The sequence below is a fragment of the Glycine max genome, chromosome 14 (genome assembly GCF_000004515.6).
Source record: "Glycine max cultivar Williams 82 chromosome 14, Glycine_max_v4.0, whole genome shotgun sequence".
Classification (NCBI taxonomy): Eukaryota; Viridiplantae; Streptophyta; class Magnoliopsida; order Fabales; family Fabaceae; genus Glycine; species Glycine max.
Genome location: NC_038250.2, coordinates 35,394,156 through 35,410,411, shown reverse-complemented (window position 1 = coordinate 35,410,411; position 16,256 = coordinate 35,394,156). Strand labels below are relative to the sequence as shown.

The window sequence follows — 16,256 nt, the reverse complement described above, 5'->3', positions numbered from 1 at the left end:
ACTAGGTTGACCAAGGCATCAAGTTTTCCTTCAAGCTTTTTATTTTCAGTAGATGAAGATGAATCCATGGCCACCTCATGGACTCCTCTAAGAACAATAGCATCATTTCTTGCACTGAATTGTTGGGAGTTGGAAGCCATCTTCTCAATCAAATTCCTAGCCTCAACAGGAGTCATATCACCAAGGGCTCCACCATTGGCAGCATCAACCATACTCCTCTCCATGTTGCTAAGTCCCTCATAGAAATACTGCAGAAGGAGTTGCTCAGAAATCTGGTGGTGAGGACAGCTTGCACACAATTTCTTGAATTTTTCCCAGTACTCATACAAGCTTTCTCCACTAAGTTGCCTGATGCCTGAAATGTCTTTTCTGATGGCAGTGGTCCTAGATGCAGGAAATAATTTCTCCAAGAACACCCTTTTAAGGTCATCCCAGCTAAAAATGGAACTGGGAGCAAGGTAGTATAGCCAATCTTTTGCCACTCCCTCCAGAGAATGAGGAAAAGCCTTTAGAAAGATATGATCTTCCTGGACATCAGGGGGCTTCATGGTGGAACAAACAATATGGAACTCCTTAAGATGCTTAAGAGGATCTTCACCTGCAAGACCATAAAACTTGGGCAGCAAATGTATTAGTCCAGTCTTGAGAACATATGGAACACACTCATCAAGATATTGAATGCACAAGCTTTCATAAGTGAAATCAGGTGCAGCCATCTCCCTTAGAGTCCTCTTACGAGGTGGAGGTTGAGCCATGTTCTCAGTATAAAAATTAGTAGCGGAATGTTCAAAATTAGAATATTCAGAATCACCCTCAACTGAATGCTCAGAATGTTCAAAATGCACAGAATGATCAGGATGCACACTATGCCTAACTAATCTACGAAAGGTTCTATCTATTTCAGGATCAAAGGGTTGTAAATCACCTGGATTGCCCCTAGTCATGCACTATATGCAGCAAATAATGTGTTTCTCAACAAGCACCTAATAAGGGGGTAAAACTACAACTATACTCAAACGATATCAAAATGAGCTGAATTTTTTTGAGGAACACCCTAAAATCATGAAAAGATAGCACAAAAAACTTCAAACAAAAATTCAAAGTCTAACTATGGAAACTGCCTAAGGAAAGTTTAGAAAAATAGAATAATAAAACTTGAAAAATAAAAAAATAAAAACTTAGTAAACAGGCGAATTTGGCTAGTTAGAGACCTCAACTGAACTCTCTTGGGTTGCCACGGTCTGGGAAATTTTTTTCTACCTCAAATAAATATATAATAATAGTCGTTCTGATACTCGGAGCAAAAGTTATGGCTGTTTTAAGTTTTGCTAAAAATAAGTTCTCAAATTTTTTTGAATCTCTCAAATCCAGCCACACCAAGTGTTCCTGGTATTTTTCACACAAAATATGAGTCAAAAGAACTTCCCACACAAAAATTCAGCCAAAAATAACAACCCTAACTATCAAAACAAAAATCGCCAATTAAATTGTAAATACCCGTCGCTAATTCAGTCGCTAATGTAATGCTGTGTGAACAGTAACCCAGAATCAGTCTCTAATTCCGTCGCTAAGCACTATTCACAGCAAAACAATAAACTGAAACATGAAAAGCGCTGAACAAGGGGTACTACTAAATTGGAAAACAGAACATGAAATAAAACAGAATACCACACTAACACAACACGAACACACTAAACAAAAGAAGTAAACGTAAAACAACTAAACATAAAACACGAATCACTAGCTATTATGAACCTTTGGCCCATTGCTCCCCGGCAACGGTGCCAAATTTGATCGAGGCCATACCCGAATCAAATAAACATTAAATATGCAGTATCTAGGAAGTGATCCTAGGTCGTCTCCCAACGAGCAATGGTCAACTAAACGTTCATAACAAATAGTAATAAAACAGTAATGAATTGGGGAGGGGGGTTGTTTGTTTTTGTAAATTAAACAGCAAGTAAATTTGAATTAGAAAATATCAAAATTAAAACACGTTGCTTCCCCTTGATTCACGAGCAAGTTTCTTATCCTAGGTTACGAGAATTTATTCTTTATCAGTTCAACCACTTAATCCAACCCTAAATTAAATTACTAAGCAAAATTTAACATAAGGCGTTCATTATGTGATTAAGCAACACATACACCAATTAATCATGAACGATCATTAAGCATGAACGTAAATTAAGCGCAGAGACAATTAATCAAGCACTAAGCATGCATGGATTAATAGCAACAAATACAGAGTAATTGGTGAAAAGGAAAAACTGATCAGAATTTAATAGTAATAATAGAACCTCAAAGAGAGTTGTGCTTGATCCTAAAGAGAAAACAACGCTGGAGACTTAGCCTTCCATTAATCAGTAGAAAACGAAGAAAACTAGAATTATTCTTCCAAAACGAAAAAGTGTCTAAAAGAAGAAGAGAAGCCTAAAACTAAAAACGAAAAAGGAGAGAGAGGGTCCTCAAACTAGAGCCTTGGTGCTGTTATATATTTTCAGCCCCAAAGCTTACAAATCTGTTTTAAGTCCAAGCCCATAAATAAAATAAAATCTAGACAAGATAAGATAAGATTTAATAAAATAAAATCTAGATGAAATAAAATCTAAATAAGATAAGATCTAGATGAAATAATATCTAGATTAGATAAAATCTAGATAAGATAAGATTTGATCTAGATAAGATAAGATTTGATAAAATTGTTTACTCTCTTCAGGTCCAAGCCCAATTCTGGATTCAAGCCCAATTGCTTATAATTCTCCTGAAATTAAAATAAAAACACAAAATTAGTCCAATAGGCCGAAATGATAAAATTGCATAATTAATTTGATAATTAAGGCTAATCAGTAATTAAAATGGTGACAAAAAGGGTTAAGAAATAGGAGAAAATGATGACACATCACTCTATCCCCTAGGGAAATGTGTGTTGACCAAATCAGAATGAGAGAAAAGAGAGAACAAGAGAAAGAAAAGAGTGAAGCACCAAAGAGGAATAGGAAAAAGAAGAGTGATACACGTGAGGGAAAAAGTGATACACATGAGAGAAAAAGTGATACACATGAGAGAAAATTTAATTGTTTAGCAAAGGTGAGTGAAGTGAGGAAGGTGTTACTTGCTCGTGAGTCGCTCTATCTACTGTACTGCAAAGACAGTAAAGATTATAATTCTAATGAGCTAACTATTTCTGCTTCTCCTAGTGTTGAACTCTTATGGCAAGAATTAAAAGATGTCTTTCCCAAGGAGATTCCTCATGGACTTCCACCTTCAAGAGGCATAGAACATCAAATTGACCTCTTTCCAGGAGCTTCATTTCCTAATAGGCCAGCTTACAAAAACAATCCCCAAGAGACTCAGCATAAGGATGTACATGCTAAAGTTGAGTATGTGAAAAGATTGCATGAGCAAGTGAAGGCTCAAATTGCAAAGAAAAATGAATGTTGTGCCAAGTAAGCCAACAAGAACAGGAAGAAAGTGATACTTGAACCAGGTGATTGGGTTTGGGTACACATAAGGAAAGAGAAGTTCCCTAAACAAAGGAAGTCCAAAACTTAAACCTAGAGGAGACGAACCTTTCAAGTACTAGAGAGGATCAATGACAATGCTTACAAGATTGATATTCCAGGTGAGTATGGATTAAGTTCTTCATTTAATGTTGCTAACTTGACTCCATTTGTTGTAGGTCATGATTCTGAACATTTGAGGCCAAATGCTTTCCAAGAAGGAGGGAATGATGAGAATCCTAAAACTGCCCAAATATAGGGACCTATGACCAGGAGTAGGACCAAGCAGTCAGTGAATACCCTCTAACAAATGGTAGCAGGCATACTTAACATGGCCTAAGTGGAGAAGGATAAAGGCCCAGAGGCAGATGCACTACTAAGAATATTAATTGTTGTTGAAGGCCCAGCCGAATTTGAAGGCCCATGCCAAATATGTTTTCTTTTATATTTCTATTTTTTTCATTGTCATTTTGGCCCAAACTGATTTGAAGGCCCATGTCTATTTCTATTTTTTTGTTCAGATACACTATATGTATGGATTTTGTTTTCAATAGAAGGACTTTTGGCATTTTGTGAATATTTTGTGAGAGCTTCTCTTTGGGTTCCTTGTTGAACCAATCTCAGACTTATCAAGGTAATCCTTGTGGCGTCTACCCTGACTTATCTTCCCTCCCTGGAAGTAGCGTCATCCAAACTCTATGACCTGTATCAAGAAATCCACTCATAGTAAGGATCACATCAACATACAATCTTGAGGAGGTAGCACACGGACAGTTACACGCAATTCTTGTATGGCTGCATGAGGTGGACATACTGCTGGGTGACAATAACCTTCTTGTTTTTCTAAAGAAATAGAGAAAAACAAACTTTTTTTTCTGAACAACATATTTTGAAAAATCAGGAAAAATCAATGCCTTCTTAATAATTTCTTTGTCCAGCAAGGAAGCTTAACTTTTATCTCCAGGCTATGAATAATGTATGTAGTAGAGTTGAAAAATCAGGTATCTAATCCTAATCACCATCAACCTTTCAATTGCTCAAAGTAAAAAACATGTTATAGGACAAAAGTATAGGAAGGCTCACATATTGAAAATAATTCAAAATCAAAAGATTCTTTGTAGTCACCTTTGGTAGAAAAGCTAATTATATTGTAATGCTTTCACCCAAACATTATCTATAACTACAACAGTCTAGTACCATCTTAGTCACCTTTGAATAAACTAAATCTAGCATGAAGTTGGTTCACATACCAGGGTAGGCCAGTAGAGGACTTCATTATGTATTCAAATTAGCAACATGTCTTAGTTTTCCCCTTTAGTACTTTGTATATGAAAGCCCTAAACTTGCATAATTGAAGTTTTAATCAAGATTTATGCATTGATATTGATGGTTTCATTAAGGGAATACACAAGAAGAAACGGGGAGCAAAACAAATATTTTACAACATAAGGAAATAGTCCCAGTGCGGCTATACAGTATACACATACCTTAGATTTTAGATCTTTTTTTGAAGTACATGTAAGATGTGGACATTAACAAATTAGCGAGTTTACTTATAATCAAAATTGAACAATTGAATTGAATTGAAATAAAATTGAACAAACCTAGAGGAAGAGGAACTCTCAGAGGTTCCAACATCGTCCTTGTCGCTATCGTTGACATCGTCATATTGGAGGTTGGTAGCAAATTCCTTGTCCCTGTGAGCGTCGTTCCTCTTGTGCTACTCGAGCCACAAGAGAGCCACTTGGATGAGGCATTGCAACACGTAGTTGTAGATCCACCAGTGGATCGGCATGTTAGGGTTGTCCTTGACAGTGTAGGCGAGCATCACCGCCCAGACCACTATGAATGCCATGTTCCATGTCATGTCAAGCACTACCATTGACTTCGAGTAGGTCCAGTTGCTGTGGTGCTCCTCCAGCTCACGCGCAACCGTCTCTTGGACTACAGCAGAGTGGCTGCGCAACCTGAACTCCAAAGGTAACAGTCAACATTTCTTCATTTTATCTGGATCCTTGTGTGACCCACGCGACTTGAACTCCAAAAATCACAATTAGAAAAACGTCTCTCATCCTTCCATGATGGTTTTCACAAAATCGTCTTAGAAAAATATCATTTTAAGATGATTTTTGCAAAACCGTCTTAGAAAACAACAATTCTAAGTCGATTTTTGTAAAACCGTCTTCGTTGAAAACCTTATATTTACAAAATTGCCACCGTCTTATATACTAAGACGGTTTTATGGGAGCCGTTGTTGAAGGTGCATCGTAAAAAGGTGTTTTTTTAGTATTGACAATTGCAATCAGAAAATTGTTCAAAGTCTATCTTTGGAAATAAAGATATAATCAAGAGTAAATCAATGTAAAGTGCAAATAAATAAAAAGTGTTTGAGTTTGAAAAAGAAAGTTAGAAGAAGAGAATTGCAGTAAAATAAATTAAACAAGAAAATAAATGATAGAAAAGATAAATTGGATTTAAATATGGGTTCAAACATACATGTTGTTCCCAAAACCAAGTCATATTTGTACAGCGTGAATGGTGTACAAAACTTGTGCAAATGTCTTAACCAAATCTGTTAACACTTAAAAAGTTAACCATTGGAACAACAATCATTGATTGGAAACCGCTAGTACAGGGAAGTCGATTGGGGCGACTGATGTGACTAAGTTGTATATTGGTGAAATAAAACTCATATTTCCTTTTCAAAGAAAATTTCCTTAACGAAATATCATTCCTTAAGAAAATATCTTCATTTATCAAACGCTTGATTCCCAAGAAATCATTAAAACACCATAACTCAACATATATCCTCAAAATCCTCCTTAATTGACTGAATGATGTTTACAAAATGCATAATTTCATAAACAATTAGAGTTACAACAAATCTCAATTGAACATCCTCAATTACATCATTTAACACTTGTATTACCAAAAAAATATCAGTTTACATCTCTGATCAAAATTCAATCACACAATATATTTGGGTCACATATAAGACACTGACACACATAAAAGGATAGCCTAGTCTACCTTCTTTCATATACAAAAAAAGACTAGGGCTCATAACAGTGACCCAAAAACCATAACCCATTAAATACTCGTCTAAAATCATGAGATATCCTCGGAAGGTTCTTCTTCCATAAGCAAGTCCATCTTCAGTGGTAGTGCTTAACGTAGCCACTCCATTCAATCCTTGATAGTCAAACTACATCAACAAGTCCATCTAAAAAATGTTAGGTGTATGGGTGAGTCTCCATCTTTCAATAAATCAACAAACAAATGACCCAAAGGTCCAAACAATCACACAAAATTACTCATATATCAAAGCACTCTCATGATCTCACTTGTCACCCAAAATCTCTAGTGAACACTTAATTCTTTTTCATTTATGGGCCTGCTGCCACTGAAACTTTTGAAACTTAGTGGACATACACTATCTTAAGTTGGATGATTGTTGGGAGTACACCCTCACCATGATACAATGGCAAGCTCTCACCAACAAGATAATGTCTCACATTTAGTTGGGGTTGCCAAGTTGGGGTGTGACTCAAAGCCACAACTTGGTGCCATACGCCCAAGGATGGTCCCTCCATACGATCATTTCCCAAATACCACTCTATGTGATCATCCAATCTTTGAGGACTGACTCATCAATGACGCTTCCCCACTAAGATTGTCTATCTTTATCGGTGTGGGTTCCTTTGCCAATTGGTACCAAACAACGGTCCACAATCTTTACGAGTTCATACACGAAGACTTCTTCTCCCTCACAAGCCCAATGGCCCCACATCTCGGGCACAATAGCCCTATGTGGCCCTATCCATCACAATGCAACGTCTCTCATGGCTAGAACCTCCACACGATCCATAACATTTTCTAACATGACCACATGTTGTCCATGCTAGAATCCTTAATCGACGTGTCATCCATTGCGCATTTGCATACTTTGCACTGGCCACACTTGACCCCAAATGGAAAGGTTTTCCTTTCCCCTGATTCTCTCTAATGAAAATCATCCAATGAATCACACACTACAGCATATGTGTATGCACATATCCCATAACGAATCCATATTTGTGATTTTTTTTTTTTCGTTTTATTAAGTTTTATGATTTCCTTTACCACGCTCAACATGTTATGCTTAATTATATTCTTCACACTTTTTATCTATTGCATAGGACCTACTTTGTTATTCTTAATCCAATAAGTACACTGCATATCTCAAAAGTTAAGATTGATATCTTTCATTAAATTACTAAGTTCACACTCTTTTTATGTAGTAATTCATTCATTTTCTTAAGGAATTTATTTATTGGAAAAGTCTTTATTTTCTACAAATGCACTCTGTATGGAGTCCATTCATCCCCACAAGAATTGAAAATCCTCGTCCCACAAATCAACATTCATTCCACATTTAAGTCACACAATCATGTGATGTGTTGCGTTTTAGGTCATATTTGCATATCATTTTACTTAGGATAGGTTGCATTTATCTATGTATTTTAGCTTAATTTTATCGAATTTGTAGTGTTTCATTCTTTTAGGACCTGTGCGGTGTTTGCCTAGTTTACATTTTAGTTTAGATCACTTTTCGCATGAAGGAATTAAAAAGGGAAGTTTGAGCACAAAAGACTTGGAAGCATAGTTAAATTCAAGGAGGTTTCGTTGTAACTTGCATAGAAGATCATGGGGATGTGATTAGGGATCACATCCCCATGATCAAACATCAGAGCTGGAGCCCAAATAACACTTGCGAGAAGATCACGAGCCCATGACCATGATCACAGGGACGTGAGCACGATCAAGTTTTTTATGTTTTATTTTTTTTAATTTTGTTTTGTAATTGGGCACTAGAGACTTTTGGCCCATAATTTTAAATAGATTTATATACTCTAGGTTAGGTATTCTAAAACTTGGAGGCATTGACGGCATAGAGTGAGAGCATAGGATTCCTCGTTCTCCTTCTCTCTTTATTCCGATTTGATGTTCTTTCTTCTTCTTGATTTAGTTTTCATGGTGATGTGTGATCGAGGCCGTACCCGAATCAAATAAACATGAAAATGCAGTAACTAGGAAGTGATCCTAGGTCGTTTCCCAACGAGCAGTGACAAGCCAAATGTTCATAATATACTTGCAGTAACAGTAACGATTGGGGGGGGGGGGTTTGTTTGTTTTGTGATTAAAGAGCAGAACAAGTAAACTGGAATACGAAACTACTAATATTAAAAACGGGTTGTTTCCTCTGATTCAGAGCCATTCTCTTATCCTGGGTTATGGAGAATTCGTCCCGAACAGTCAACCACTTAATCCAACCCTATTTCAATTTACTAAGCGAAAATCAACTTAGGGTTTTCAATACGTGATTAGGCACCACATACACCAGTTAGCCCTTCGTCCATTAAGCATGAACGCAAGTTAGGCTCAGAGGCAATTAATCGAACACGAAGCGTGCACTGATTAATATTCACGAAATTGGGATACTGGTGAAGGGAGAACTGCCAGGAAACCACATTACAAGCGAAACCTCAAAGAGAGTTGGGCTTCGTCCTCAAAAGGAAACAACACCAGAAAATCTAGCCTTCCATGGATTCAAACAGAAAACGCAATTGAAACATGAAGCAGAAGCGTAAATGAACGGAAACATAAATGAACAGAAACGTAAACGAACAGAAATGTAAAATGGAACAGAAACGTAAATGAGAGTAGAAGAAGAAGCAAGAACGAAATTGTAATTAGAAGCAGAAAACGTAAAATTGCATTACGAACTCAGAAGCATCAAAACAGAAAAAACGAAAACCCTAAAACAAAGCTCTGAATAATGAATAGCATAACAGAATAGAATGCCCTACACGAATCTCAAGGCAGCTATTTAAAAAGAGTCACTCAAAGTCACTGGGCCCTATTATAATACTCTGGCCCAAAACGAAATAAACACTGAACAACATAAAATAAAATTGCGAAATTTCCTAATTAGAAATTAACTAAGATAAGCGCTGCTTTATTTGCCCTCTTCAAGTCCACAACCAAAATCCGGATTAAGCCCAATGTTTCATTAATTCCTGAAATTAGATTAAAAACATCAAATTAGCTAAATGAGCCCAAATAATAAAAATGCCTAATTAATTGACAATTAAGACCAATCAATAATTAAAATGGTGCAAAAAGGGTTTAGAAAATAGAAGAAAATGATGGCACATCAAAACCCCCCATACTTAGCCTTTTGCACTCCTGGGCAAAATGAAACAAAGAACAAAATCCAAGGATATAAGAGGGAGACAAACAAAAACATTCACATATTTCTCAATGAACATCAGGGAATGAAAGGAATGGGTAACATCTAACATAAGGAGATCCAAAAAGTCAAGACATTCATGAAAATCATCCAAGCAACCCAATCATGGCAAAATAGTTAATCAGCTCAAGAATGAAAAGTGATAAAGCCTTACAAGATATACACTCTATCTCTCAAGTCTCTAGGCTACTATTTACCCTCAAAGCACCCATGAAAGCAAACACCACATAAACTTGGCAAGATTCTAAAATTGACAATCAACCCATAAACACAAGCACATGAGGATCAAAAGGTCTTTTAAGGTTGTAATGGGGCCAAGGACAAGGTATGGAGAAATATGGAATAAGTGGCTAAATCCCAAAGGAATAGAGGAGCAAAGGGGAATAAGTGCATATTAAGAAAAAAAAATAAGAAAATAAAAAGAAGTAAGGATAAAAATTAAACAGTGGCTAAATCCCAAAGGAATAGAGGAGCAAAGGGGAATAAGTGCATATTAAGAAAAAAATAAAAAGAAGTAAAGATAAAAATTAAACATGAAGAGTAGAACCAAGAGTTTCATCATTTCCAACATTTAACCAATATACAATGTACATCAAGTATGGCCCAAAATACATCATGAAGCATAGCCAACAAAACAAGTTGTCCAATGAAACAAAAACCCCCCACACTTATTCCCAAAACAATTCCAAAGCTCCAAAATTGCCCAAAATATGGTAATATCATGGTTTTTCACTTAAGGCTTGTAGTCAGCTTCAAAACAAGGAAAGGGACACAAGGCTCAAAAGGGCTATCAAAGGAATTAATTCAAGGTAAGTCCATTTGGCTAGAAGCTTATAAGAACAAAATTGCCTTAATCATTTCCAAATATGCATGTGAATTAGGACGCATCAACAAGAATCAAGCCAAGGCTATTGTGCAAGCAATCAATGGGGCAAAACACACCAAATGATTATAATGATGGATGGCTCAAATTCTCACAAAGGTAAAATCATCACTTTCAAATTGAGCTTTCAAAACTATCATGACATGTAGAGAAGAATCAAGGATTTGAAGTCACAAAATGTCAAGAACTTTTATTTTCAAAACAATTACCCATTTCTTGAACATATCCTATAATTCAAAGAAAAACATGCAAAGTCGTACGTGCACACGAAATTGACCCAAAATATTAAACTGAAAATCCGACAAAACTAACAACATTAACAAATTAACACAACTAACAAATTAACAAAACCAACAAAACTAGCAAAACCAAAGAACACTCCCCCCTATACTTAAACAACACATTGTCCTCAATGTAGCACAATTAACAGATTAAAAAAAATTAAATCATCAAAGAGAATCGGACAAGTGTAATAAAAGCAAAGAAGGAGATAGGAAAAGAAAAACTCCCTAAGTCATGGTGGAGGAAGAGTAGGGTGGAGTAAGGAAGTCTCTTCCACCACTACGTCCACTAAAGAAGGGTTCGTGAGGAATGGCTTAAGTCGATGTCCGTTGACCTTGAAGCTCTTGTTTGTGGAGTCGCTTTTGATCTCAACTGTACCATAAGGAAAAAAATTAGTAACAACAAAAGGACCAATCCACTTAGACCTCAACTTACCACTCATGAGTCCAAGCCTAGAATTATACAATAACACTTTTTGCCCAACCACGAAGTCTTTTTTAACTATCATGCTATCATGGAACTTCTTGGTCTTTTCTTTGTAGAACTTGGCATTCTCGTAGGCTTCTAGGCGGATTTCATCTAACTCACTCAGTTGCAACTTCCTTTCCTCGCCAGCTTGATCCATAGAGAAGTTGCAAGTCTTCACTGCCCAGTATGCTTTGTGCTCAATTTCCACTGGAAGATGACATGCCTTTCCAAAGACAACCCGATAAGGAGACATTCCTATGGGTGCTTTGTAGGTAGTCCGATGTGCCCAGAGAGCATCATCAAGCCTGGTACTCCAATCTTTCCTGCTTGGTTGCACAATCTTCTCTAGAATTCTCTTGATTTCCTTGTTAGAAATTTCTGCCTGTCCATTAGTCTGGGGGTGGTATGGTGTGGATACCCTGTGTACCACCCCGTACTTTTTAAGCAAGGCATGCATTGTCCTGTTGCAAAAATGGGTTCCTTGATCACTAACAATTGCTTTAGGTACTCCAAACCTGCAAAACAGATTAGACCTGACAAAGTCTGCGACAACTTTAGCATCATTAGTTCTAGTGGGCTTGGCTTCCACCCATTTTGAAACATAATCAACTGCAAGGAGAATGTAAACATAACCAAAAGAGACAGGAAAAGGACCCATGAAATCTATACCCCAGACGTCAAACACCTCACAGAATAGCATAGGTTGCTGAGGCATTTGTTGTCGCCATGTAAGTGTATTTCCTGCTCTCTGACACTGCTCACAAGTGCTGCAGATCTTCCACGCATCTTTAAAGATGGTGGGCCAATAAAAACCACAATCAAGCACTTTGCGAGCTGTCCTTTGAACACCAAGATGACCTCCCGGTGCGGAAGAATGACAGAACTGCAGGACTGAGTCAGTCTCATGATCTGGAATGCATCGTCTAATGACCTGATCACTGCACAATTTCCACAAGTAGGGGTCATCCCAAATAAAATGCTTAGCATCACTTTTAATCTTATCTTTTTGGGCCTTAGATGCTAAGGGAGGAAAAACAGAGGCAACTAAATAATTGACAATGTTAGCAAACCAGGGAGTAGAAAGAGAGTCAGAAATACTATACAATATATACAAATGATCATCCGGGAAATCATCCCGAATAGGTGAATCTGCATCAGAGACACGTTCGATCCGACTCAAATGATCAGCAACTAGATTTTGTGCTCCGCTCCTATCACGGATCTCCAAGTCAAACTCTTGGAGCCACAACATCCATTGGATCAACCTAGGCTTAGAATCAGCCTTCTTCAACAAGTACTTTAGAGCTGCATGGTCAGTATAAACAATAATGCGAGTACCAAGCAAATAAGATCGAAATTTTTCAAGAGCAAAAACTATGGCTAGAAGCTCTTTCTCAGTAGTAGTATAATTTGCTTGGGCAGCATCTAAAGTCCTAGAAGCATAATATATCACCCTGGGCAATTTATCAATTTTCTGAGCAAGGACAACCCCCAATGCATAATTTGATGCATCACACATAAGCTCAAAAGGGGCTGTCCAATCGGGTGCCTGGATGATGGGGGTGGTAGTCAACGCTCTTTTGAGGCAATCAAAAGCCTCTTTGCATCTGTCATTAAAGTCAAACTCCACCTCCTTTTGCAACAAGTTGGACAGTGGAAGGGCTACTTTGCTAAAATCCCTTATAAAGCGCCTGTAGAATCCTGCATGACCAAGAAAAGATCACACCTCTCGCACACAAGAGGGGTAAGGCAATTGTGAAATAACAGAAATTTTTGCAGGATCTACTTCAATACCCTTATTGGAAATAATGTGGCCTAAAACTATACCTTGCTCAACCATAAAATGACATTTTTCAAAATTTAGAACAAGGTTAGTTTCAATGCATCTATTCAAAACTTTTTCCAAACTATTCAAACAACCATCAAAAGAGGATCCATATACAGTGAAATCATCCATAAACACCTCTATGCAATTTTCTAAAAAAATCAGGTGAATGTGGTCTTTTCCTATAAGCAAAAGTGCCGAAGGGGCAGGTGAATGTGGTCTTTTCCTATAAGCAAAAGTGCCGAAGGGGCAGGTGAATGTGGTCTTTTCCTGATCCTCAGGAGCAATAGTAATTTGCATATAACCAGAAAAACCATCAAGGAAACAGTAGTGGGATTTACCTGCCAGGCGTTCAAGCATCTGGTCAATGAATGGCAGGGGAAAATGGTCCTTTTTGGTAACCTGGTTCAGCCTCCTATAGTCAATGCAGACTTTCCAACTGTTCTGCACCCGAGTAGGAATCAGCTCCTCCTTCTCATTTCTGATCACTGTGAGGCCAGTCTTCTTCGGGACTACCTGGACGGGACTCACCCATTGGCTATCGGAGATAGGATAAATGATTCTGGCTTGCAAAAGCTTGGTTATCTCCTTCTTTACTACATCAAGAATCACCGGGTTGAGTCTTCTCTGTGGTTGTCTTACTGGTTTAGCTCCATCCTCTAAATTTATTCGATGCATACATGTGGATGGGCTAATACCAGGAATGTCCGCCAGGGTCCAGCCTATAGCCTTCTTATGCTTCTTGAGAACTGACAACAACTTCTCCTCTTGCTCACCAGCAAGGGAGGCAGATATAATCACTGGAAAACTCTTGCTATCATCCAAGTAAGCGTATTTTAAATTTGATGGCAGAGGCTTCAATTCTGGTGTGGTCGGCTGGACAGTGGTAGAAGGAGATGGTTTCTCAGCCTTTACCTCATAAAGAAAGTCAGAGGTATGTGTACTTCCTGAAACATGGTTAGTCCTATCTGACTCTATAAAATCAATCTCAAGAGGTAAAACACCACCACCAGGCATGCAATCAATATCACTCTCAGATTCACTCTCAGCATCAAATTCAGACATATGATCAAGTACAATTTCAGACTCAATGCATGAAGAGTAAGAGGCATGCAGATTAGAATAAAGATCAGTCATGTATTCATCAACAACATGGTCAATTATTTCAGCACGAAATACAGAAAGATCTTCAGATGGGTATTTCATAGCATCCAGAATATTAAAATGAACAGTTATGTCACCAAATTCCATAGACAGTGTGCCTGCATAAACATCTATCTTAGTTCTAGCAGTTTTCATAAAGGGTCTGCCTAGAATGATGGGAACTGATCCTTGAGAAAATCCATCTTCCATATTCAAAATATAAAAATCAACAGGGAAAATCAGTTCACCAACTCTAACTAAGACATCTTCTATGAAACCAACAGGGTAGGCAACACTTCTATTAGCTAAATGAATTACCACATCAGTTGACTGCAAGGGGCCTAGAGATAGAGAATTAAAAATAGACAGAGGCATAACACTAACAGAAGCTCCTAAATCTAGCATGGCATTGTCAAACTTACTATTCCCTATGATACAAGGTATGCTGAATGTACCTGGATCTTTGCATTTTTCAGGAATTTGAGGAACATATTTACCAATCAATGCGGAGACATTTCTGCCCATGCTAATTCGTTCACTTCCTTTAAGCTTCCGCTTATTAGTGCACAGCTCCTTCAAGAATTTGGCATATCTTGGAATTTGCTTTATTGCATCCAACAGAGGTATGTTTACCTCTACTTTTCTAAACGTTTCCAAGATCTCTTTCTCTGCCTCTTCCATTTTTTTTGTTGGAAACTGCTCTTGGAGGGAATGGAAGAGGGGGAATGTGCTGCTTCTGCAAATCAGAATTACCTGTGGAAGATTCACTTGCACAGAAATTGTTAGGTAAATTTTTGTCATCACCTTTTTCTGGAATAGAGTGAAGTTTGGCAGGTTCATTTGCAGATGAGGAAGGTGCTACGGGTTGAGGTCCTTGACACTGCTTTCCCGACCTCAATGAAATGGCACTGACATTTTTGGGATTTTGGACAGCTTGAGAAGGCAGCTTGTCAGAATTCTGGGACTGTTGTTGATTCAATTGGGTAGCTAATTGTCCCATCTGATTGGTTAAGCTCTGAATGGAGGCTCTGGTCTCTTGCTGAAACTGCATGTTCTGCATAGTCATTTGCCTCACAAGTTCTTCGAGGGAAGGTTGTGGAGGGGCCTCAACTATTGGTTGTTTCTGGGGTTGTTGTTGTTGTTGGATTGGTGGAGGAATGTATGGTCTGCTTGGGCCAGCAGCATTTTGGAAGGAAGGAGCAGGCTGCTGTTGTTGTTGCTGAGGGCTGGACCATCTGAGGTTAGGGTGATTCCTCCATCCAGGGTTGTATCTGTTGCTGGAAAGGTCATAATTGTTCTGCTGTGGTTGATTTTGCTGCTGAGGTTGAGGAGGTCTATTGTAAATATTTGCAGCATAAGCTTCAGGCTGCTCAATTGCTCCAGGTTGCTGCATGGAAGGGAAAAGGTTTGTATGGTGGTCAGCAGAGGAGCACAAACCACAAACCCTTGCAACAGGTACAGATTTCTGATTCAAGGCCAGCTGGGTTACCAAGTTAACCAATGCATCCAGTTTGCCTTCAAGCTTCTTAGTTTCAGATGATGCAGATGGGTTTGTAGCTACCTCATGCACTCCTCTAATGACTATGGCATCATTTCTGGCGCTAAACTGCTGGGAGTTGGAAGCCATCTTCTCAATTAAATTTTTGGCTTCAGAAGGAGTCATGTCTCCAAGGGCTCCACCACTGGCAGCATCTATCATACTTCTCTCCATATTACTGAGTCCTTCATAAAAATATTGGAGAAGAAGCTGTTCTGAAATCTGATGGTGGGGCAACTGGCACATAGTTTCTTAAATCTCTCCCAGTACTCATACAGGCTCTCTCCACTGAGTTGTCTAATACCTGAGATATCCTTCCTGATGGC

At 38.1% G+C, this 16,256-nt stretch overlaps 2 non-coding genes across 2 annotated transcripts; both read left to right on the top strand.

The window, feature by feature from the left end:
• Positions 1–270: 270 nt before the first annotated feature.
• On the top strand, positions 271–377 carry LOC112999431 (small nucleolar RNA R71). Its single transcript, XR_003264618.1, has one exon. It is a non-coding gene; the product is annotated as a small nucleolar RNA R71 (small nucleolar RNA).
• A 15,773-nt stretch (positions 378–16,150) lies between these two features.
• LOC112999432 (small nucleolar RNA R71) lies at positions 16,151–16,256 on the top strand. Its single transcript, XR_003264619.1, has one exon. It is a non-coding gene; the product is annotated as a small nucleolar RNA R71 (small nucleolar RNA).